The 26,418-nt window shown below is 27.9% G+C and overlaps 1 protein-coding gene across 3 annotated transcripts in view; it reads right to left on the bottom strand.

Moving 5' to 3' along the window:
- LOC126852339 (metabotropic glutamate receptor 8-like) overlaps nt 1-23,985 on the bottom strand; it is a 106,607-nt gene extending 82,622 nt beyond the window's left edge. For all 3 annotated transcript variants that reach the window (XM_050597097.1, XM_050597182.1, XM_050597272.1), the window contains exon 1: nt 23,750-23,985. The gene's annotated coding sequence lies outside the window, so the exon portion shown is untranslated. The remainder of the gene's footprint in view (nt 1-23,749) is intronic.
- Between the last annotated feature and the right edge of the window lie 2,433 nt (nt 23,986-26,418).

Here is a 26,418-nt window from a genome sequence, read left to right as displayed (position 1 = left end):
ACTGTGAAGAGATAAATAATGAATAAATTGATATCAATATTAAAAGTCTATGCTTTCAAATTGTACGAGCTAAATAAATGCATTAGGGCATATTCAAAGTGTATAATGCATTATAGAGTGAAATCTGAAGTTTTCTGATAAACGGTCGCAGCGGATAGAAACGGAAAGTTAAAGGATGGGAATCGCGTAGCTGTTGAAATCGAGCAATTTGTCACCGTCATGGTAGTTCAATTAAGTTTCATAGAAGTTGCATAACTCTTCATACTATCGTACGTCTCAGGAAATCTAATGGCGATTATCATGTGAAAGTAATTGAAGAGATCAGCAACAAAAGAATAGATACGTCTGATGATTTTTCAAGATTGACATTGCCGCCTGGAAATCTATAATGCATAATTTTTATATTCAATTTATGCTTTTATATCTGTGGTGATATCCAGAATATTTTTTACAAGTTTGTCATTGCATAAATTTATATTTTTGTTATTTACATTTATATTAACGATGCTTATGAGGAAACACATTTTGTTAAAAAATATTCTTAAGTAATATAACATTTTTTTTTATAATATTTTCATTTGTTACAAAAAAAATATTATAATAAAAATGCATATAATTTCCTTTCTTACTAAAAATGTAAAGCTATTGAGTTGATAATAAATTTTGTTATTTAAAATGATGTGATAATGTATTAATACAATTAATCATTATATAATTAATTAATAATTAATAAAATATATGCATATAATGTAAAATTTAACAATAACAAAGCTTATCTCTTATGATTTGAAAGCAGAAGCAAATGCTGTATGCCTGCTATATATAAGAAAAAAAAATAGCGAAGAAAAAGATAATAAAGCAAAAAATATAAGAAGAGCCCTTTAACTTTCAAAGACTTCAAGAGATTTAAAGCTTCAGAAATTGATACAAAGCAAGAAACACAATTGTAGATATTGTTATAACTATTGACATGCCATCAATAAATATGCTTTTATTACATATAAATTTTCTGCGATAAAAAAATATGTATATACAATAGAAAAGGAGAATCTACGATAAAGCAACGGAAATTTATTTTTTGCAAACAGTTCAATGTGCTTATTAACTTCTCAATCTGTGGCATAATTCTTTTACTTGTATAATAATAAAGAAAAAAAATACCTTGAGCTACACACACACACACACACACACACACACACACACACACCACACCACACCACCACCACCACACACACACCACACACACACCACACCACACACACACACCACACACACACACACACTCACATAGACATAAATAAAACAAAAATATCAAGGAAAATCATAAAAGAAAATTCTCAATCTTTGTATTGTTTAATTTGTTTCAAAAAATTTATCGATATTGTACATCTTTTCAAACTATGATCGCAACTATGCTCAAATATTGAAACTACGAAAAATATTTAATTCGATAATGTGCTGAAAACTATGACATTTGCGCTCGCGAGATGATATAAGATGTGGAAGGAAATACGAGAAGAAAGAAAAATACGCACTCGCGCGTTTAGTATCTTGAAAGAGATCTACTACTGACACAGTACATCAGATTCTGCGTTACGTATATGACATCATAACACGAAATTAAATTACATAAAATCCATATTGCGACAGAGACAGATCATTCAGATTCTATGAAATGTGCAATCATAATTCATGCAAAAGATCAAAGAAATTTCTTTAGTGAAATATCTATACAGTGTTTGCTGTTCAGTTATTATTTAAGATTCTATTGATGCGATGCAATTTGCAAATATATATTTTATATATAGTTATTATATATAGTTTAAATCGATATGAAAAAAGGATTATAGAAAACAATATATATAAAACTGTTATAGAATTTTAATGTATAAAAAATCTAATATAGATATATGTATATAAGTTATCCGTTTTATCATAAATACGACCAAGATTTATATTATTTTATAACTTGTTATCAAATTTTTAGTAACAAATGATAGAATTTACATTTGTATAAAAAATATATATTTAAAAAAAATATATATATATACTATATATAAATCTGGAGTAATGTCCGTCTTTCTCTCTCTTTCTCTTGATTTTAATTTTGCGCAATGTCGTAAATGGTTTTTACAATGCATCAAGCATCACAAATGCGTTTCTAATCCTAATAAATTCATCTTAGAAAGATATGTATACATCTTGCCATTAATAGAGAACATCGCGAGTTAATTATCTGGAATATACACGATAGCAGAGTTGCATTTGAGACGCAAAATACAAGAGTAGTGCAAATGCAATGTGCATCAACTGTAAATGCAACTGAGTGAACGAGGTGAAGTTAAACGAGCGTAAAAGCGATTGTACGGTAATATCGGCGAATCGAAAAGGTGGAGCGTGATTGAAAAAGATAGATCGTTGGAGTGGACGAGCCACCATAACGAGACTTAATAATTTCATTCGGTATTGTGAAAAAATCCATCGAATTCGATAGATAGCGAGACAAAAGGCGCGCTTCTCATCGAGGTTCCCGCACGTTCCAATTCACTGGCGAAAATTAATTGCCCGAATGAATCGTTGCGGAGATTTCTATTTCGCGATCACAATTGCTGCCAGCTGTTTTACAGAAAGAATTATGTCCATGATGAAATAATGTAGCGTCTTCATGAAATGTTTATTCTGAGTTTATTCTGAGAGCTAAATCAAATTTGAATGGTGATCTCAATATTTTTATCGCAAATTTAATGCTCAAGCGTGGCTATTTAAATCACATATGACATATAATATGAAACGAGATTTAGATAGCACCCGATAGATATGAAGGATATTAGCCAATAAATTTAAACAAGACACTATCAGAATTCTACTGGTTTCAATGAAATTTCGTAATTTATGTGAACATTCATGAGTGTATAAATTTTCCATCATTACCCCGCAACCTTTTTGCTAATGAATCGAGTAGAATAAATGATACTATCAATTCCAATGAATGTATATGCAAATGTATGCATAATAAGAGGCATAAATTGCGGAAAAATTTATTTTGAAATTTTAATCTTCAAGTTACTATTAACATCAACGCCTTTCGGCACATCGACGCTGCAGAAAACGAGAAAAAGATACTTGGAAAATCAATATTACATTATTCCCGATGTGTTCAACCTTTATCTTTTGCATCACATCCTTTCTACATCTCGTTTCTTTTTCTCTTTTATTTTGCATTGCATACTCTCCGTTTTTCTCTCTCTTAACTTTCATCCGTACATTTTCTGTTTTATCTTTCCTTTTTGCCTCTCGGTGTTCGCCCTCCGGTAACCAACTCTTCCAGATATTAAACTCAATCCACAAAAAAGAGCTAAATGCGACTTTCATCTCTTCGTATGAGATCGACTTTATCCAATGATGTCTTGTCTGATAATTCAGGCAAAGATAGATATCGCAATCATGAAATCAGACATTTCGCGGTAATTGTAAAAATATTGTAACAAGAAATAATATAGTATTCACAATTCTTTTCAATCCAATTATTCATCTTTTGCACATGCAATAAGAATATATTTTTCCATTTTACTATATGATTGCAAAAACATATCTTATCTATAATTTGCAATTTATGTACAATTTTTGTGTCATAGTTTGCAAATGTAGTCTTATATACACACATATATATATATATATATATATATATATATATATATATATATGAATATATGAATATATATATATATATATATATATATATATATATATATATATAATTATATATTGAAATTAATTCTATATATAATATCTATGTATGTGTGTGTGTATTCTATATATTTTTTTGTTCACGCAAATATATTTCAATATTATTATTTTTTTATTCATAAAGATTTTTTTACTGCAAGCACTAATTTTTCAGCTTTTGAATGATAAAATGAGATTTTAAATTGGTCAAAACTGGTTGACCCGTAAAAAGAAGCCGGAAAGCCAATTTAATTAGTTTTTAATTAAAGCACCATACGGTATATAGACACGGAGATATCGCAGAAATGAAATCGCGTTTTTAATTCTCGTCACCAATGGACCACTGAGTTGTTTGCGAATGTTCTTTAGTTGCTTTTATAATAACCTCATAAACTTAGATATTAGAAATGCTTCGCAAATATTTCCTGCCACACACATATATATATATATATATATATATATATATATATATATATATATATATATGTATATTAATTTTAAACAAAATGTTAAAAGTTTTTGGTGAATATATAATTTTTTTCCTCTCTTTCTCTCTCTCTCTCTCTCTCTCTCTCTCTCTCTCTCTCTTGTTCTTTATTATGTAAAGCAATAATTTCCAAAAAGACATTTGATTAAAAAATATATACTTGTACTAAATCATTTATGTCAAATATATAATAGAAAAAAAGATTATACTGCAAATCTCTCTTTCGCATTTGTAATTATGTCATCAACACACGTTAGCTCTTTATTAAAACGTATAATTATTGAAAAAAATAGAAGAAAACAAAGCGAAAAAAACCAGGAAACATCAACATATTTTTCTCTAGTAAAAAATATGTTAGCGCATATTAATGGAATATTATATGCATTTTTGAACGCGTAAGTACGCCGTTTATCAAGAAAACTCTCTCACATGTCTATGGTCCTTAGAGTATATAAATAAAACCATAGTACACTTTGTGAGTTTTATGATAATAAAAAATGTTAACTTTCTGCAATCTGATTCTGATGTAAATGATAATTTACATCAGAATTTAATTCATGAATCAAAACTATTATACTTCGAAATTTTTCAATTCGCAAAAACTTTTTTATAAAATCAAATCTTGAAATAATATAAAACAAATAATTTTATATATATATAAATATATATTTTATATAAATATATATTAAGAGTTAGATTTATATTTTACTTTTGTAATTATATATTTATTTTATATTAATGTTTTTTATATTTTAATATTTCTTCTTTATTACTTAAATTAGATGAAGCAATTAAGTGATTTTATAAATAAAAAATGCAAAATATGTAATATTATATACTTTAATTAAGTAATCATTTATTATAAAAATAATAAGTGTATAATATGTAGAATATGTATTACTTCTAATTCTAATAAAAATATTTTTTATGTATTGTTACTTTTTTTATATATACAAAATAAGATGCTATTTTATAATATAAACTGCAAATTATGTTTTTTTATTTTTTTTTTATTTTTTTATTTCTCATTAATTATGAAAAGCAAATCGTATTGAGCTAAACTATTATATTATATATTTAAAAATATTATGGAAAATACGCCGCAGCTAGTTCGCCAATGTTAGACATAAAAAAAAAGAAAAAAATGAAACAAGTTGAACTTTCCAGCCTAGTAATATCATAAACTTTCTCTCGGAGAAGGTGGAATGTCTTTTTTCGAATAAGTTCTTCTAAGTTTTGGTCTAAAATTTTTGCAGAAATCGCCTTCAAGAATTCAATAAAGAGTAGAAGCCAGTTTAGTGTAATTTTTCAAAATTTTGTCATAATTCGACATTTCAAAAATATTCCTATCTATATTCCTAGATCTATAATTTGCTTTCAATGATACTATAATTTTGTTGTTCCAATAAAATTTTTTAAGAATAAAGCAAAAAAATATAAAAGAAAAAAATAGTAGCAAATGAGAAGTAGCAAAATCTTAATGATATTTGTTAGTTAAGTATCTATACATATAAAACACATAATATAAAAATGTTTTAATTCACTTAGAAAGTTACTATTAATTAAAAATTAATAAAGTTTCTATTAATTATGGCACAAAAAATAGCAATATTCAAATATCAGAATTTGTCACTTTATACTCTTCTTTACATTCTTTATACATTATACATCATACATTATACATTTATGCATTTTTCAGAGAAGTGTTGCACAAGCATTATTATATATATATATATATATATATATATATATATATATATATATATCGCTTAATAAATTTTTATCTTAGATCAAGTTGCGAGAAAAGTTTATGTACGCGTTATGAAGACTGGTGTTTAATGGCTTAAAAGAAAAGTTGCGAAAGTCTGTGAAGTAAACGCAAAAAGGACAAGGTATAAACTGCGAGGAGATTCTCGACGGCTGTTGACAGTTTGTTCAAGAATAATCGCCGTAAAGACGAGGGATAATGTCAAAGACGACATTCTATATCTATAGGGGATTGTCGGCAGACAGCTGAGCTACTTTTATTTTTCAATGTAGAAAACCAGGATGTACGTAGAGGGTAAACATTTGTCCCCCGCCCTTGTTCTCGTCTTTAAGAAGTCAAGTTTAACTGCTTTAAACAAGATTTAAACAAGATTTCTCAAGAGAAAAACTGTTTAATATCTCTAACGTTATGCTATATTGGAATTACAGAAATGAGAATTACTATGCAGAAATAAAAGCAAACTTTGATACTTTTTTAAATTTAAAGATTATTTTTCTTTGGCAATTTTGGTTAGTACTTATAAAATGTTACGCAAAAATTGTTTATAGATATTGAATTATAGAATATTAGCCACTATCTATAGAAAATAGAAAAATATGAATAAACAGATATAAGCATTGCAGTTATTAAGGAAGAATTGAATGAATGAGTTATGTCAAAAGTTAATAACTCTAATACATTTCAAAATTCATGAATTTAACATTTCATATACAAAGAACTTTTAATTTTTTTTAAATATAAAATTAATAATTAATTTTTATAATTAAATTAAAAATTTTCTCTATAGAATTAAAATTTTTACTTTCATGAAATTTTATGTAATACAGTTAAAATCATGGTACAGTCACTTTAAAAAAGTTATATTCGATATAAGCTATCTACTATTTCGAGATTAAATTATATTTTACAAGGCAAATTTTTACTTTAACTTACAAATTAGGTATTAATTTTATATCTTAAAAAACTAAAAGCTTTGTGTGTGCAACATCAAATTCAACCTCGAAATGTACTAAATTTATTAACTTTTGACATAGCTGATCTGTCCAATTCTTCTTTAAACTAAAAGCTTTACAAGTAAACTTATTTAAATTAGAGAATTTTTTATATTTAATATTGGTTTAATAAAAAAAGCAATGGTTAAAAAAGTTTATTTAAAAAAATGCTTTTTACGGTCGTTACACACACACACACACACACACACACACACACACACACACATATATATACGCACGCATTGATTATCGATTGCTACGTCGAGAGTCGAAGCTTCATCTAAAACTCATTACCCGCCAATTTCCCGTTCGTTTGTGCTATCCGTTAAGTCCGCTATAAAACGCAAATCATAGCGACTTTGCGCTACGTGAATCGGAAATTATTAAAACATCAAATTCACATAAAGCATATCTACGTCCGTCTATCTCTGTTCTGCCATCCCTTTCCTCTGTCCATAAGCTCCGCACGACTCCTAATGGATTCCTCGAGTTCTCGAGCGTACTTGCTCGCCATTAAATCCTGATGCGCGGTAGAATCTTAGTACTCCTTGCAAAGTGCACGGCGTAACTCAGATAGAAATGCACAAAGCAGTTGAAATTCACAGTGATAATCACCTTGTTGCACTTTAGCGTGAAGATACTATTTCATTTTTATCATAATAATATTATCAAATGCATCGTGATAAATGATTGTATGATAAGAAATGTTAGAAGCCAAATGTTGCGAGAACATTTTATTGATTTGTTACAATAAAGATAGGGATAGGGAAAAATTAAGTTGCTTATAATTTTATTGGATTCAGAAAGATTTCCGAATAAAAACTTTCATTTGCAATGCTGAATCAGCAGAACTCGTCATTGCGATATGAGGTCTGCACATCGATCATAGTTGAGGGTCACTTCGAGCAATCCTCGTTGGTGTGCGCGACTGCGAATCTTCATTTCCGCTTCCCATAGGAAGTAGTCACTAGGATGAGAACGCTTTTTAAACTCGTATTATCAATATATTTCAATATTTTATTCGTTTATATATTATATATTCTTATATATTCTTAAATTATATTTCTTTATCTATTATATTATTCCCCCGAATAATTAATACTGAATACAAAAATTAATAAAATGAAAACAAGAATGTGTGATATGATATTCAATCTGTGTTTGAGATAATTTTACAAAAAACAGAAATATATATATATATATATATATATATATATATATATATATATAACTGTAAGATGTTAAATATTTTAATTTTCAACATATTAATATACAACTAACAACACATTTAATGTATTTTTTGATGAAAATATATTTTGCCATATAATATTTTTCTTCTTGATTCCAGCTCTATTGATCTAAATGACGAAAATCCCACACGCGTGTATCACTATATCAATAATTTATATAATTAGAATATTCAATTGAGAGAATGATCGAGCATTATTCGTATTGTGTAGCGTCTGACGTTCTAATCTACCAACATAACACAGGACTGGACGCTTCGGAGCGATTTGTCACGTGTGTGCCAAACATCGTAAGTCGTTATTGTCAAGCGGTCGCAATTTCACATAGCTGGATGAGCAAGCACAATTCCCCTGCTCTTTGCTCGCGTTATCTGTTGAGATCCTCTAGAAACACACGCCAGTATACACGGAAAACCAATTAGATAGGGCATACCACGGAACTTACAGTCAAGTGTTTTCCCAAACAACCTCTGATACGAGCCATGGTGCAATTTCTGAGAGTAATGTAAATCCCGTCTCACCCGGTTTTTTTTATAGAGAACCGACGAGCATGGCAATCGACGTGATTAGATCAATACGTCAACGAATTCTACAAATGTTTTCCGGAGAGAACAAAGTACTAAACTAAAGTGTTTGTATCATTCTATAGTTTAGTCTCGAATCCTTTACTTCCTGTACATACTATCTACATCATATTTGTTTAGAGAAAACGTGAAAGTGGTATATCAATTTAATCGAACCGAGAACTTTAAAAGAAAGAGCATTTGTAATGATATGGTCTTAATTCTGTTAACCACATTTTATACTGCTCCAAAACTTTTTTTATGTACTATAAAATCTTATCTCATAATTAATATATATTTATTTTTTATGTAAAATTTTTTAAATTTTTATGTGAAATTATGCTTTTTGAGTTTTTAAAAAATTTTTTAATCAAAACCTTTGCAATTAATATATAAACTTCAAAAATTTTGTTGTGCCATATCTTTTAACATTGTTAAATTAAAAAAATCAAATTCTGTTTGCTTGCTTTCTATTAAAATAAACATTTTAATTTATTTGAAATATTAGAGAGTATATCTTATGCACACACAGAGTATATACGCATTAGGGCAACAAAGCTTTAATAAAGTGCTATTTACTATTTGATCAGAAAAAGCCGTAAAATGTGAAGTTAAATTGGCATATTGGTGATGTATTAAGTCTCTCATTCTCTCAGTAAATTGAATAAGAAACTGCTTCATTCACATCTTCCATCTTCATTTAGTAAAATCTTTGAAACCTGCCCCGCGTCGTTAACTCTCACTTCTACATTGCCTTGGTTTTCTCATTCAATTCTTATCGATTTGCGTCCTAACGACATGCTTATGATCTACAACGTGTTAAAATGCGATAATATTCCATCTCCGACATCGTGATTTGCTAAGAATCATCTGGGTACAAAAGCACTGAATCTGGAATCATCTCCAAATGGCGATAATCTCTTCAACCTATCCTAAGAAAACAAGTTGAACGTGTCTTCCAATGTATGAAAATAATCGCGATATTATTTTACACTAGGTAGAATATTTTAATTAAATATTAGAAAATAAGCATCTCTTTGCAATCATATACACAATGATATCAAAGTACTTAAAATTGTATAACAAAATTTATGATTATGAAGAAAAAAGATAAAGTTATTGTAATACAAAAAATATATTTTTATATGTTACAAAGATAAAATAAGAAAAATTGAATATTAATAAAGAAACTTTTATATTTATTTCAATTATTTGAAATTAATAATATTTTAATGTAAATAATGTGTAAATGAATTATATATATATTCTTTTTTTTATTTATTTAATTAGTATCTCTGATAGGATATTTTTTATGTATATTTGTTTGTTTACTTATAAAAATGAATAATTGCAAAAATTGACATAAAATATACTCATAAAAAACAAGTTTTTATTTAAATAATATATATATATATATATATATATATATATATATATATATAGTACGAAAATATAACAATAAGTTTTTATTAACTAAAATTTTTTTTTTCGTTTTTATTTATATGAAACGACATATTTGTGTCTAAATAATTTACTTCCAGATGTGCTCTACTACATATTATAAATCATCTTTGCCATTTCCGTAATTGCGAAAATAGAGGAAGCTGCGGGAGGATGTATGACGTGAGACAACGTTAATATCTCTCTATGATCGCGCAGGAGAGCGCGACTGCGCGAGAAAATCCGAAGACTTCCTTAACAGAAATGCGAAGCGACGAGATTTTATCGACGTTCCGGAATTGAACTCGAAGACAGGGGTGCGAGCAACTTCTCCATGGAGACGTTTCTGCATCTTTTTTCCAAGCGAATTACTTTCGCGACCGAACAAACGCGCGGTCACCGAAGATCCGCGCATCATTTCTTTGCGCGATTTGCAATAAGAGAAATATCTATCGATCATATATCGATTTAGTATTTGACTTTTAAATTACGAGCAAAATATTTATCTGATATTTTAAATTTTAGTTTTTCAATATACATATATTGCAGCCGTGATAGATAATGTCTTAAATTTAAGAAGTCAAGCTAAAGGACTTTTGATGTAATTTATAAAAATAATCGCAAAATTACATTTTAAGTCAGACGAAATTTTTTGCAGTTATATTCTTCCTTTGTTCTTCAATAGCACAGAAATAAATTAAATAAAATGAATTAAATACAGAATTTCTTATTGATTTTTATCGAAAGTTGTTATCAATAAGTTAAATTTAATTTTAATACAAGAAAATTGTTCAATTGTTAGAGAAAGGAATATTTTTTGTTACCTTTGATATTTATTACTATAAAGTATAAAAAAATCGATTTTTATAAACTATCAGAAATTTTTAGCAATAAATTTTTAAAAATAACAAAAGATTGTTATGAAAGCATGTTTTGCATATAATGATACATAATACATGCAACAATTAAACTTTTTTTTGTTATTAAAAACTGTGCCATTAAAGTTAAATTGTTAACGAAGTAATTAATAATGTTATGTTTTATTTAATCAATTAAAACTTATACTTTGAAATTTTCTTTTTTTTTTTTTTTATATATATAGCAGTAATCATTGAAACATAATTTCACGTCTTGAACCTAAACACTCTTGACTCTCTCATAAATAGAACAGGAAAATGTCTAGTACTACGTAACAATGGGTAAAGAGATAAAATAATAGCTAGTATACTATAGAGAGTTTCAAAATTCAGTCAAAATTATTATTGCAGAATTTTTGAAAGTACCGGAAAAAAATCGAAGATTTATATAAGAAGAGCGCGACGAAACGCTTATATCCCCGATATTTGCATTCCAATTGCGTACTGAAATATTCTCATCGATATTCACGGCGTGAGTCACTCGTGTGTTTCGAAGATTTGGCCGACATTGCATAGGGGTTGGCTGGAAAATCTAAACGAGGGAAAAGGATGATGTCTGCAGAGAGATTTAAGGATTTGATGCGCGCGCGCGTGAATGAGCAGAATTCGAAGACGGCAAGAAAGTTTTCTCATGTCAAATTGTGCGTCGTGGAAGTTATCTGGCCTGGTAATTGACGCGGAAAAGCGTAGCGCTGGTATTATGGATTGCGGACTGGGAATGCCATATGATTGATCGACGCGTAACGGAACAGAATAGATGTCGGCTAGTGGATTTCAATTTCCTGCACTATCCCTTCGATAATTGTCGTAGTTTACAATCAATGCTACAAAATTTAATATTAGCGACATTAAACTTTGATTGATCGTATAATACGCGGTACATCATTGCCCATTAACATCAAATGAGAGTATTTTTCGAATCACGGTTAATTTATATTTGATTTAAAAGCCATGATATATAGTTGAATGATATTTAGTAACTGTAATATTTGCCAAATTTAAATCAGGAATTATTCCGTTATTAAGTAAAAATTAAATAATTGTTTAACAATATGTGATCAAATATATGAATGAATTATCTCTAAGATCAATATTTAATTTCTACAAACAAATTTATGCATAATAATAAATAAAATTTTGTAAAGAAATCATGAAAAATTAAGTCAATCATCGTAATACATACATGTCATTAATACACTCTAAATTTCTAATATTTTGTAAATTAATTTAAGAAGACTGCATGTCATTCTCATCACATCATTCTTATCTGCAATAACCATATTGTAATAAAGTGTTGAGAATATTATACTCCGAATATCATAAAACGCGTTTAAAAAATTAATATTAAATATTTTTATATAATTAAAAGATTATAAAAAAATAATTATTACTATTTCTTTTTAGAGGAATATTGATAGTTTATTAAAGAATTACATCAATCTTTTATTGATAAATAAAGAGAACAGTAAAAATATATAGCTAGGTTTATAAACTCATATTATAAAATATTATGTCAGAGATATAAGATAGACAAAGGATAACCATTAAAATGAGAATGGACATCCAAGTCAAGTGAAGAGAACCGCGAATAATATATGAACTCGATTTTCCCTCGGATAAACCGCCTCTATTACTAAAAAGCACCTTTCATGGAATATGAAAAGCGGCAAAGGATTTATTTATAGATCGAATGGCGAAAAATCCCCTACCGCTCACATTAGTCTTCTTCCATGTCATCATATATATAAGCCACTTTATCTTAAAGTGACGTAAATTAACTTTCAAAACCTAGTAAATTTAACTATAACACGAATATAAGTTTATACTAATGTAGTCATTTTAGCAAGTTTTAAAATACTTAATCCCATCCCTTATATAAAATTGCTCATGAATCATTTATCAAGAGAATTTATCTCATTCTACAAAATACACGAGTAGAAATGATACATTCGCCTGTATGTTTTGCGTGTAATAAATTTATATGTAATAAAAATAATGTAAATATAAAATTTTTGAGTAAAATGCTGAAATAAAAATTAATTTCATTTGCATTTTTACATATTAAAAAACAGAATATATAGTAAAAAAAAAACTATATTTTATATAATTTTGTTATTTTTGTACATTAGATTTGTATAAAGCAAACATCTTAATGCTTTCATGTATATGTTGTATGCATGTATAATATATGATAATTTCACATCTTCAATTTTAATACTTTATCTTCTAATATTTATAATTAAACAATTTTTAAATTTCTGTGCATTACGATAATGTATATGCGATTTAATTAATATTTGTTTATAGGTTCCGCAAAATTTTTAGCATAATGAGGCTACTGTATATATACTTTAGCATACGAGAAATGCATTTGAGAAGTAAAACGATCTTTTTCTCTCTTTTCATCAGTCGATGAACTAAATCAGACCGCTCGCGATAAAGGGGAACGATCAGTAGCGGAACGTAAACCGGGAATAAATTCGAATTGCTAAATCAAACCATTGAATCATTGAATGTGTCAAGCAAATCGGAAATTAATGTATGTTATAAACGATACAATTCGCTGGAGAATTACTGTGTCATTCAAACCTTTTGATGCGAAAAATATTAACCGTTGCGGTTCGAAATCATTTTGTCTTTAATTGCCTGTGATTGTGTAAACATTATATACTCAATAAAAGAGCATTTTTGTCTTACAATTATACAATTTATCTCTTAATTTTTTTCTAAAAAAACTTTTATACTAAAAAACTAAGTTATGTAAACTAATTAATAACATTTTATTCAGCCTTATTTAGTGATAAATATAAGAATAAAATTTAGGTATTAGATATCAAGTAGTATTTTCTTTAATTCTCGATTAACAATGTCAAATCTCTTCTCTCTCTCTCTTTCTCTCTTTTTCTTTCTCTTTGTTTCTCTCTCTCGTTAGTGCGTGAAAATCTTTATTTCCCAAAGCATATTATTTTCGTGCCTCTTTACGTAGTAAAGGGGCTTTGGAAAATGATGACGTCAATATCCGGATAGAATCGCAAGGAGCGATGAGTGTTGAAGGATTAAGAGCTTTTATCGATATGCGGCTACTTTGATATGTATTGCCTTGAAGCTGGTTTAGCGGCTCCCGGAAACCTGAGACGACATGCCATAATCGATATACCCATGGCTCCATTTTGGCCGGACGTGCAAGTTATGCGTCCTGTATACCGCGTGGTCTGTTTGCGGAGATACGGTGCAACCGCGCACTAAAACCGCGTACTGTAACATCCGCCTTGAGACTATATTCGTGATATTTCATCCGCGAATAATTGGAAAGTACGTCTTACTGCCAAAAGACATTTCTCCTTGCTTAATCGATCCAATATCAGTGCGACATTTATTCGAATATATTAAAGATAAAAAGAGAGAAAAAGAAAAAAAGATTATCGATATGCATTAAAATTATATTTATAAAAAATTATATATGACAAATATTTTAACAATTATATTATTATTATTATTATGTTATTTTAAATTGTTATTAAATAAAAAATATTTTTTAAACTTATTTGTTACGTTTTAAGAATAATATCAATTTCATCTTATACTACTAAGAATACATATAATTGAACTATATAGAGAGAAATATATAAATAAAGAATCTTATCTTTTTTTTATAAATTTCGTTACTTTTTATAATCGTAGAATTTTATTTGGTTAATATTGAATATTTTGTTATAGATAAAATTTAATCATAGCCTTTTATTATGATCTTTAATATTGCCAGCAATCTTATTTATAAATGTTACTATTAATTCTGTTTAAATCTCATTTTGTCAATAATATTGCAGCACACAAACTTAATATTAATTATAGTTGACAAACAATTATCCTGTACCGTACGGATATCAGCAATTTATCCGCGATCATGTCCAGTGAATGTGTAGCTCGATGCACTTGTTCGAGTATTTCAATGCGGTTCTCGTCTATAACGAGGCGTCAGCTGCATTTTATATTTGCATTTGCAATATATATTTGCATCAGACAGAAGGATTATGAAACCAATGGATTTCCAACAAATGCGAGATGCATAGAACGCGGAAGATTGGCACATCATTATACGAACATTCGCGACTACATGTTCAAGCAAATATTAATGGTGCAATTTTAATTAGCATCGGATATAATAAGATTTATGTTCTGTACCTTGAAATATATATATATATATATATATATATATATATATATATGTATGTATATATAGAATTTATATACAAATTTAAAATCATTTAGGCTTTTTTAATAAATTTTTCTGTGAAGAATTTAAATGTAAATTTTAATTTCTTCTTGAAAAAAAATACTTTTAGCTAAAATTAAGTTTTAAAAAAATAAAGAACAATTTATTAATAATCTAACAATAGTAATATACATACATATATATATATATATATATATATATATATATATATATATATATATAATACAAAATGTATGCTTGATAATAAATACATCATCGCGATATATTCTTACTTATCATTTATCATGAAAATTAATCAATCGCGGAAACTAGTAATTGATAATGATAATAATTATAAAAAACGCAATCGTGTTTAACGTCTTCCATATTACGTATATAACATATTTTTCGGACTTGCATCTCTCTCAAGACACTAATACAATGACAGGTAAAGTAAAATAATTCACACAGCTACGTACCTTCCCGTTCCAGTCCTATTCTATGCAGAACATAAGACAATAATGTAAACGAAACAAACGTCAAAGTCGTCAACATATTCGAATGTCAATATTCTGTTTACGTCACGCTTTGTTGTCATTTTCAACTCGTATACTTATTTTAATATTTATTTTGTAATACAAGATAGTTCAACATAACCATAAACATAAACATAAGAACTTTTGTTCTTTACTAACACAGAGATCGTTATGGTGAGTGACAGAGTGGCGTATGAATTTGATGGTAGGGAATAGGAATTATAAAGTATTCTATCGCAATATATATTTTTGCCAGCATTAATATTACATATGTAAATATGTTTAAAATGGAATATATTTTGCATCGTATTTTGAATTTTCGCTATTTAGATATAAATATATTCGTTATTTTCGACATGAAACGCAAAATTATATACAAACTTTTGAGTCAAATAATTCAAGTAATGGAAAAAATATGGTATATCAACCATTTAATATAAATAATAATAAACATATTTCGCGAAATTTGTATTTGCACATTTTATTCCATTAAAATATATCACGCAAATGATCAGCAAAATAACTTTTTGGATATATATATATATAATATTTTGCTGAACTTGAATTTTAATTCGTATATTTGTTATAACACAAGATAGTAATCATTTAAAACAAAAAGTATACTATTTGTTAACAGTAACTGCAACATAGTCGCGAATGATGCATTTTGGTGCAATTTTCGAGTATCAGATTGTATTTTTATGTGATTGTAATTTTTGCGTTCTTCTATTTTGATATAATATTGTCGTTTGCGTCATGTACAGTCAATATAGTGCCATTGTAATCTGTTGATGTGCTCACGCGATTGTAATTAACTATACTTTCACGAATAGTGTCGTGTAAGTGTTACCAAGTCGCATTAAATAATGAACAAAAAGAAAAAGCCCGGAGAAATATTGCACAATCGAATAACCGTGAGCAATTTTTAATTTATTTTTTGTTACTTGTAAAATTAATTGCTCGGTATTTTTTAATCTATTTTAATCTATTTTACATTATTATGTGTAATGCATGAAAAATATATTCTAAATTTTTTATTTTCTTAAAACATTGGCATCCGATTATGTTTAATAAGTGGCATGCTTGCACAATTTTATCAAAATCCGACTTGAGTTGCATACGGTTCAGCTTAAGTTATTTTTTATTTTAATCTCAAAGTAAATTTGTAAACATTATATTAGATTTATATGTAAAATGTGTAAGAATAAAAAAGAATTATTGATATGAATAATGATTATGGAAATAAGCCAAAGTTATGGGGGAGGGAAGAAGGGCAAATTCTTTATGCTATAAACTAAACTACGATTAACTGAAGCAATTAATTTAATTTTTGTTAGTATGAATAAGTCTTCGATTATATAATACGTTACTTCGATTTCGATCTTAAGCAATTTTCCGCCAGATCATAGATTGAAAATTTGGTTCGGAAACTCGGGAAATCTTTGCACAGTTGATTACTAGCGAACTTCATGATTGACTTGAATTAACTTTAATCCAATTTAAAAACTTTGTACAATGGTCTATCTTTTTTTTCGTTTACGCCAAAAATTGCGAGCCATAATTAAATCAAAACTAGAAATTTTCAGTCTTGTAAACTTTTAAAAGACAAAATGACAATGAATTTGTAAGTCTGAAAAAACGATAGCATACAATCAAAAAAGGAATAATAATAATACTAACTTATATTACAAAAAGAAAATAAATATTTAAAATTTTCTTCATATATATATGCTTTATGTCTCATTTATATATGATATATATATATATATATATATATATATAAGAAAAAGTTGTGGATTTGTTTAATATGTGGATTTGTTTAAGTTATCACATCATATGAAATTCTCCTACCTCGAGATAGAAAGTTGATTTTTCACCAATAAAAAATTTAAATTTATGCCGGATAAAAACAAAAGAAATCTTCTGCATTTTGAATTTTGTTTGTACTTTGGGACATTTTGATAATTTGCATATTAATGTGTGGAATATTTTTACTTTGCTGTTCCTGGTGGAATAGCCGATGATTTCGCTGAGGTAGCAGTTGAAAAAACAAGAAAGTTTATCAGATTATCAAATTTGAATATAACTGTAAAAGTATCAAATATTTTGATACATTTTAGCATTATATCTCATATGAAATGTCATGATTAATGTAAGCAAAAATATTAAATTTATGCTATATGAATTAAAATGCAAGCAATAATTAATCATTATGTTTCTATTGTTGTGTGTATCACGATTGTTTTACTACCATCTTCGACAATCAGTATTCATTTGACTTTAATAATCGCAGAGCTTATATTGCATAATCCACTATCAAAATCTGATCTATAGACGTATAAATCATGCATTGATAGTGATACACAATACACACATACAAGAATTGCAATGTTCCATTACATGCGTGAAAAAGACGATTAAATTTTAATACTTTGCATTATCTCTATGTAATGATCTTTATAAACTAAATATGCATATACGTATATGCATATATATATATATATATATATATATACACACACATACATATATACATACATACATATATATATATACATACATACATATATATATATATATATATATATATATATATATATATATACATATATATACAGAGAAGCGAGAGAACGCGACGATGTAACAAATTGAAGATACGATATGTCGAGATACTATGCAAGTAGAATGTGACAACCGCATAAATTTCACGGAGATGTCACGCGATGAATCTCATGTCGTTACATTATTATCTATGTCGCATTACATTATGGTATAGTACTGGAGGCGAACAGGCATTGAAAGAAACTCTGCGCCTCTCTATCTCTCCAATAAGTTATGTCGAGAGATAATTTGCGTACGTGCTCCCATATGACATGCATACTTGTGTGCAGGCCACGAAGAGAATCTAGAAATGCGAATTGCTGCGAATTCCCTTGTGCATTATCCAACCTTGAAAATAAATTTGCACATTTCAATAGAAGCGACGTAATATAACTCGATCATGTGTTCTCTACACAATGCTATTATCTTAAACGCAATAAAACGTGATAAAGAAATTATAATCAATCGTTGCCTTAATAAACTTTGATATTTAACAGACATAAGACAAAAATTGTTTTATTTTGAATACACTATATGATAATAAATAAATTTAAAAATTACATGTTCAAAATTTTCTTAAGTTAAATTTATATATTTATTTCATGTTGCAAGCTTTTTGTAAATTCAGCTATTAGAAAAAACCAAGCATTTTGTACAAACCCAATTTAGCTTTTTTACAAGTATTTAAAAATTCAGCGTTTTGTAAAAAGCCTTTTGTAAAAAAATTAATTTTACAAAAAAAAACCCGCATATATGTTTATATATGCATATAAATATGTGATGTTTATACTTAAATAAATGTATGTATCGATGTATAAAGCATCTAAAATATAAGATTATTATATTTTATTTTGATTGTATTTTTTGTAACAAAGCATATCAAATTTTATTAAGAACTAAACTTATAAGCTTAAGATCTATCTAAAATAAAATTTTGCATTTACAATTAATAAAACTTATTACATAATTATTACCCATTACATAATTAATATTTTAAGAAAAACCTTTCTTTTTTGCACAATATTTTAAGAAATTTTACTTTTTTAAATATTATATAATACATTTTGCATTTTATCTGACATGAATATAAAATTATGAACATAAAATTGTATTTGAAATCTATAGATTTTAGAATATCATATTTGAAGTAATCTTATACATTTTCGTTTTAATCCACTTGGGTGTGCATCATTTTCTTTGCTTCTAACTTTACTACTCCAATATGAGATTGCTGATCCGAAAGGAAGGCAAGCGGAATCGCAAAGCGAGTTATCTCACGGCGATTGCTAACAATAAGTAGTTTAACGGAGATTTACTCGGTCTACGACTTCATCTTATTTCGTCCACGAAGTTTTCGAATGATAGCCATTTCAAGATTAACATATTCCTGATCAAAATTTATTGGAGCGATACTGAAATTGGCAACTTCTAATGCATCTTCATAAAATCGATAAATTTTTCCCCGAAATCCTTCGTCCAAATTTGTACAGCATTTCGTAAGCATAAAATTTCCCTCAATAACGATGCATCTTATTCGAAATGTCACTTTACTATTCTCTCTTATTACTCGAAAGAGCATTCGTGATAAACAGGTCACGTGTAGCTCATTAATTATAAAAAACTGTGCTATTTTTTTTATTTTTTCATGCAAAAATCGAAAAATCTAGTATTAACAAAAATAATTAAAAATTTTATCAATCTTGATGTACTATATTTTGTTATGTATACCACATCATTTAAATTTTATATATATTTTAATTATATTATACATATTTGTGTTTTTTAATTTTTTCTCAGAATAAAAATATGTTTTTGTAAAAATATATAAATAAATAAAAATATTAAAATAGAAAAATTTAAATATATATATATATATATATATATATATATATATATATATATATATCATATATATGAGAAAATAATTTTGAATTATTATTTATATTATATTATATATATATATATATATATATATATATATATATGTAGTGTGTGTGTGTGTGTGTGTGTGTGTGTGTGTGTGTGTGTGTGTATGCAGAGAAAGAGAAAGAGAATGTAAAATAGATTTGATTTTATTCACAACATTTATTATACTAAAACAAAAGCAAAGATATTTACGTTTCTATCATGTTATCCTATGAGATTTTACCATGATATTTTTATAAGATGCCAACCATCGCAATATACATGTTGGCAATGTCATAAATAATTTTCGGCGCGGATGGGCGTCGGGACTTATGGTTACTCAGGCATATTTCTCGTGTCGTATATTACCGTTGCATACGCGATGTTATGAGCATCTGTCATATGCAATAAATTTCTAGCATATTTTAAGTATGCTCCATTATACATAGAGAAAAAGTCAGCACTCTATTGATCAATCTTTGATCATCTTTGATCATATCTTGTTTAAGCACAAATATATAACACATATATATAATTTAAAATTAAAATCAATTTTAAAACAATTTTTTTAGCAATTTGAGCTTCAAAATCACGATACATAAAATGTTTTTCTCATTACTACTAATAAATGTAGTAATAAAGTGTAATTAAAATTTTCAACTACTTTGCTTTAATAGTAATTTAATTTTTGAAACTTAGTTGTTAAGAGATACGTATATAAAATCAGCGTATATAAAATGAGCATTCTATAAATCCAATTTTAAACATTAAAAAGTTTCTGAAAGACGTGCGATTAAATGTTTGCTAAATATAAATAGACTGCGTTCCCAAACAATCTGTAATAAATGCACGATTTTTGAGACGATCTATGACGCTCGTGTATCACATAAAGTGAAATAATTGTTTTTAGGATATCAGTCTTCATATCTCACTATTTCAATGAATTATGATTACCCTTGTAACGCACATAAATCAGATGTTCCATATGCTCAGTAAAAGTTAGACTTTACGTTATCAATTTGATTACGATTATATTTCTTTTGCAGATGTAATAGCGTTACTAATGTAAAGATGAAATGCGAAGACATATTGTTATGAATTTTCTTAAATGTTTTCTCGCTGAATCCGTCAAATTTCAAGATGACAAAAAAGGCATAAAATGTACACTTGCTATCGCACATTTTGATGCGACAATAATAGTTATATTAAAAAAGAATACATGCGCTTTGCGTGCAATAACTGAAATTTACGACAAATTGAATCCATGCTGACGAGAGTTCTAGAATTAATAAGCAGTATTACCAAACAGCCTTTGTTATAAACATGAACAATTTTGTAGCATTTTATTTCCATTGAATATTTGTCATCTTAATTTAAATTCAGTACTTAATTTTTAATTTAATTTTTTTAATATAATAATTTTTCAGAATAAGTATTTTTAAAAACACATAGGTCTTTGGAAAGTTAAAATTCTAATTTCTCTCAATATTATAATCGATAAAACTTGATAGAAAAGAAAACAAAACGCCATTAAACGCCATCTTTGCAACGGGATGCTTTCCCATGCAATTGATATCCTGCAACAGTACTCTTACCACTTATCAATGGTTTCTCGATAAGCGAAGATCTCATTCGTTTGAAAATGATCCACTTTCGTTTTTTTAGCTAACATATCCATTTGATAGAGAAGATATTATTGAGATGTTATCACATTTGCAAAGTTAATTAGGATATATAAAATATATTGATTTCCTCAGAAATCTCTCCTACTTAATCGGATATGACATTTTATTTCAGCTGTCAAATTGTTCGCTATTTTATTATTTATGAAAATACTATGAAAATATTATGACTTCTGTTTAAAAATCTTAATAAAGAATATTTAAAAACTATAAATTTAAGAAAAAGAACTACGACTTAAATTTGGATAAAAGAGCTGATTTTACTTTGCGCAAATATCATTTATTATTTCAAATTATAAATATACGAAAAATATATATGGAAAATCAGGAATAAATCTGCATCTAAGAATACCGCATGCAATAAATTAATTCAAAAAGATTAATAAAAAGATGCAAATGATATCAATACTATCAACGCGATCGACATTGTGGTTAAAACGTTAAATATCACGGAAACTTCACTGATGCATGTATCACAAAACGAAAAGCGAGCTATTCTCGCATTTGCCGCAATGGGCAACGGCGACATCAACGAGATACAAATAAATGCACTATTCTCTAGTTTTCCTACTAAAACAAGAGAAAAAAAGAAAGAGAGAGAGAAAGCGTGCCCGATATCCTATTTCCCTAATCTCTCAGAGCGCGACTAACAAAAGTAAAAAAAAAAAATTAAATTTAAATTTTTTTTAAATTATATGAGCTTATATTAAACTCAATTAAACTCAAAATTGTCTAGGGAAAGAAAAGAGTGTAATTGAGTTTTAATTAACTAGATTAATTCATTGAAGATTGCTGATCTTGCACGCTAATATGCGAGAAATTTGCAATGTTAAAAAATAGATTAGAAATTTTTTATATGTATCATATTTATATAAAAATCTCTGAATTTATATATATATATATATATATATATATATATATATATATATAAAGTAAGATTAATATAATGCAATCTATATTCAATTCAGTGTTAACTTTTCAATATTAAAATATATATAATGCATTTTATTTAAGTATTAAACATTTAGAAAAATGTCTTATTTATATATTTTAAGTGTCAAATATTTTTATTTGACGAAACATTGATTGAATATAATTCTTATTTGAGCAAGTAAACAAACTCATTAAATTAATAATTATTAAATAAAGTTTTATATAACAAAGTTTAATAGAGTAGTATCTAAACAACGGAATGATTTATTTACATAGTAACGAAAAATCTTCATTCTATTATCAAACAGTTATTTCAAGAAATCAACATTCAACAACAACATAAAAAGAAATCTCTATTTTCCCTAAGCAACAACGAAAAACGACAGTCATTCGCCATAAAAGGAATGAAAGAAAAAAATATCCATTGCGCACAAAAACACAATAGCTATAGATAGCTTCGTCTAGAGTTTACCAATCAGGTAGTTGCATATCCGCTATCGAACAACGAAAAGTGGTTGTGTTCCATCGACGCACTATTTAGCAACATAAAGAGGAATATCCACCATAAAATAAAGTCGTGTTTATTATGAATTAAATAACGCACACAAAGACACAACCACATGCCGCGCAGAAGGGGAGGAAAAAGGGGTTTCACAAAGAACAGTTTTGAGGAGCCGCTGCCACGTCCGCGCAACAATGGACAGAACTACTGTATCGTTCTCTTTTTATATCAACGTACGCTGGTCGCGTCCAGGAGGAGCAACGTCGTTGCTGACGTCGACGACGACGCTGCTTGGCTTATCGCGATGGCGGGGGGGAGGAAAGGGAGGAAAAGAGGAGCTCTTGTTGCTCACTCTCTCTTTGTCTCTCTCTTTCGCTCTTGCTAGTCGAAACCGGGAAGCATCATGATGGGAATATCGTCCTCGAAGGGGGATGATTCGCAACAACGCGCGCAACGACAACCGCGTTGCCGGTATCGCGGGACAGACTGAAATCGGCGCGAGAGGCGCTCAGCCTCTTATAGGAAGCATCGGGGCGCAAGCGCCGTTTGATGGGGATGAGAAGGAAGGGTTGTCGGTTGTTCCGATTTCCCTTCCTTCTCATCCCCATCAAAAGGGATGGGCCACGTTTCGAAAAGAGTGGCTCCCTTCGATCCACCCCCGCACGAATCGATCGACTTTTCATCAGCGCCCGTCGAAATGGAAGCAACGACGGAATGTCATCATCATCGTCGTCACCGTCTTGTCGTTAGATTTATTTATATTTGAATTAAATAGTACACAAAGCGAAACATAATTGTCGATGTAAATCGAATGCGCAGCAAAAAAGTAGAAACAAGCTCAATTAGATCAAGGTGATCGTGGATTCGAGTATAATTAGACTATGAGGAGAAAATTGAGTGGGTGTTTCGCTAATGGTATATTGACAAAAGCTAAATTTTCTCTTTTTTTCTTGAAAAGCACGGGTCTCATCAAACAATCTTTCTTCTCAGGAATGTAAGAAATAATAAAAACAATAAAAGAAAAATATTATAACATAAGAAATAATATATCATATTCTATATATATGTGTATGCATACAATTTTTATCTCTTATCTTTTGGGAATATAATTATCATAAAGATACGAATCTTAATTAATTTTTGTCCTAACACTTTAACACTTTAAATAATTTTTCAAAAAATTCACAAAGAGCAATCTAAAACTTTTATATATCTTAATATCAAGAGCAGTTATAAAACTGCAGGCACACACATATGATAATATTTTTTGTTCCGACTACACACATACACATAGATGTAAATATTATAAATTTTTGGAGTATATAGTCTAGAAAATTTTATATTAATTAAAGTAAATTCCTCATTAAAAAGAAATAATAATAATAAAAATTGGCTTATTGTTAAATGTGAGTGTTAATGAACATAGATGTAAACACGGTACATACTGAAGGAAATAATTTAAAAGCCAGTTGTTTTAGCATATATATAATTTAGCTCGCTAAATCACACTAGAATAATCCGGAAAGCTTATGACACACTCTATATAATATGCGTTTGTATACAAACAACATATACATGATTTGTTTATTTATCTATAATCAACTAATCGTCGTTATACTCAACTGCTTTGTATTCAAATGTTAATAATTTAATTCGCAATTCCTATGAGAAAATTATTAGATTTTAGCTTTTTACAATCGATAGTATAGATAAAATAAATCATTTAGTTTATATATATAGCAAGTCAATTAACTCAATACTAAACATTGTAAATATTTGTTATTATTTAATTATTTTACGTAATACAAAAATATAAATATTTTTGCTAACTATACTTTATGTTAAAAAGTTTTGTCCATAATAAATTGATATGCAAAATACATCAAGCTAATCATGTCTAAATTTATATCTTGGTTGTATTTAGCATTTATTATTATTCTTCGTAATTACAAGATCTAGTTGCCAATTTAGTTATCTTTAAAACAGCTGGGCTTTCCAAGAAAATGTGGACTTAACATAAAATTCAATGTACTAATTTATTAGAAACATAGCCTAAATACCTTCGCGTATAATGTACCAATCCGGGATAATGTAGAGAATTAACGAGTAAGCCATAATTCTCTTTGCGCTACCATCCCTTTACAAGTCGTTTCAGTACGTGAAGAATTTCATGGGTCAATTAATTCAGCGCTAACAGTTATAAAAAGATGTACATGTACATTATAAAAAATTGACCGCTTTTTTCACTGCAATAGATTGACAAATTTTTATTATTATTATAATATTAATATTTTTATTATTAATTTAAATTATTAATATGTATAAAGGCGATTAAATTTAATAAAGAATTAAAATCGACTTTAGAAATTGACGTCTATAATTCATAAATGTATTGCTTATAAAATAACATGTTGTAAGAATATATTTTTTTTTTTAATTTTAAATATATATTTTCTTTTTAATATATAAAAATACAACCAACTTTTTAAAATATTGGCAATGTAAAATTAATTCATGAATTTATTAATATCCACATTTTGCATACAAAAATCAGAGACTTTATAAACTGGATTAAATATGAACGACTTAATTGTATCGTGAACAATGAAAACGCGTGCTTCACTTAACAAACACAGTATGTGCATGTAAAACGACAAATCGTTTACAATACGAGGTTTGCGCTCACTTTGGCTGTCCATTATAAAGTGGGGCCAGTGCGAATGACGTGGATGGAAACTTAATGCAAAATAAACCGGTTTTCTTTGCCGAACTTTGTGCACGGTAAACGGCCAAGTATTCATTTCAATTATCATCCGAATTTATCCCTGCATCTGACGTCAGTCCTTATTACCGAAAGTTACTTTCATATTTAATCTTTAAATTCGACATATATATATATATCCCGT

The sequence above is a fragment of the Cataglyphis hispanica genome, chromosome 1, assembly GCF_021464435.1.
Source record: "Cataglyphis hispanica isolate Lineage 1 chromosome 1, ULB_Chis1_1.0, whole genome shotgun sequence".
Lineage (NCBI taxonomy): Eukaryota > Metazoa > Arthropoda > Insecta > Hymenoptera > Formicidae > Cataglyphis > Cataglyphis hispanica.
The sequence above is the reverse complement of the archived record's forward strand: the minus strand, read 5'-3'. Positions and strand labels throughout refer to the sequence as shown.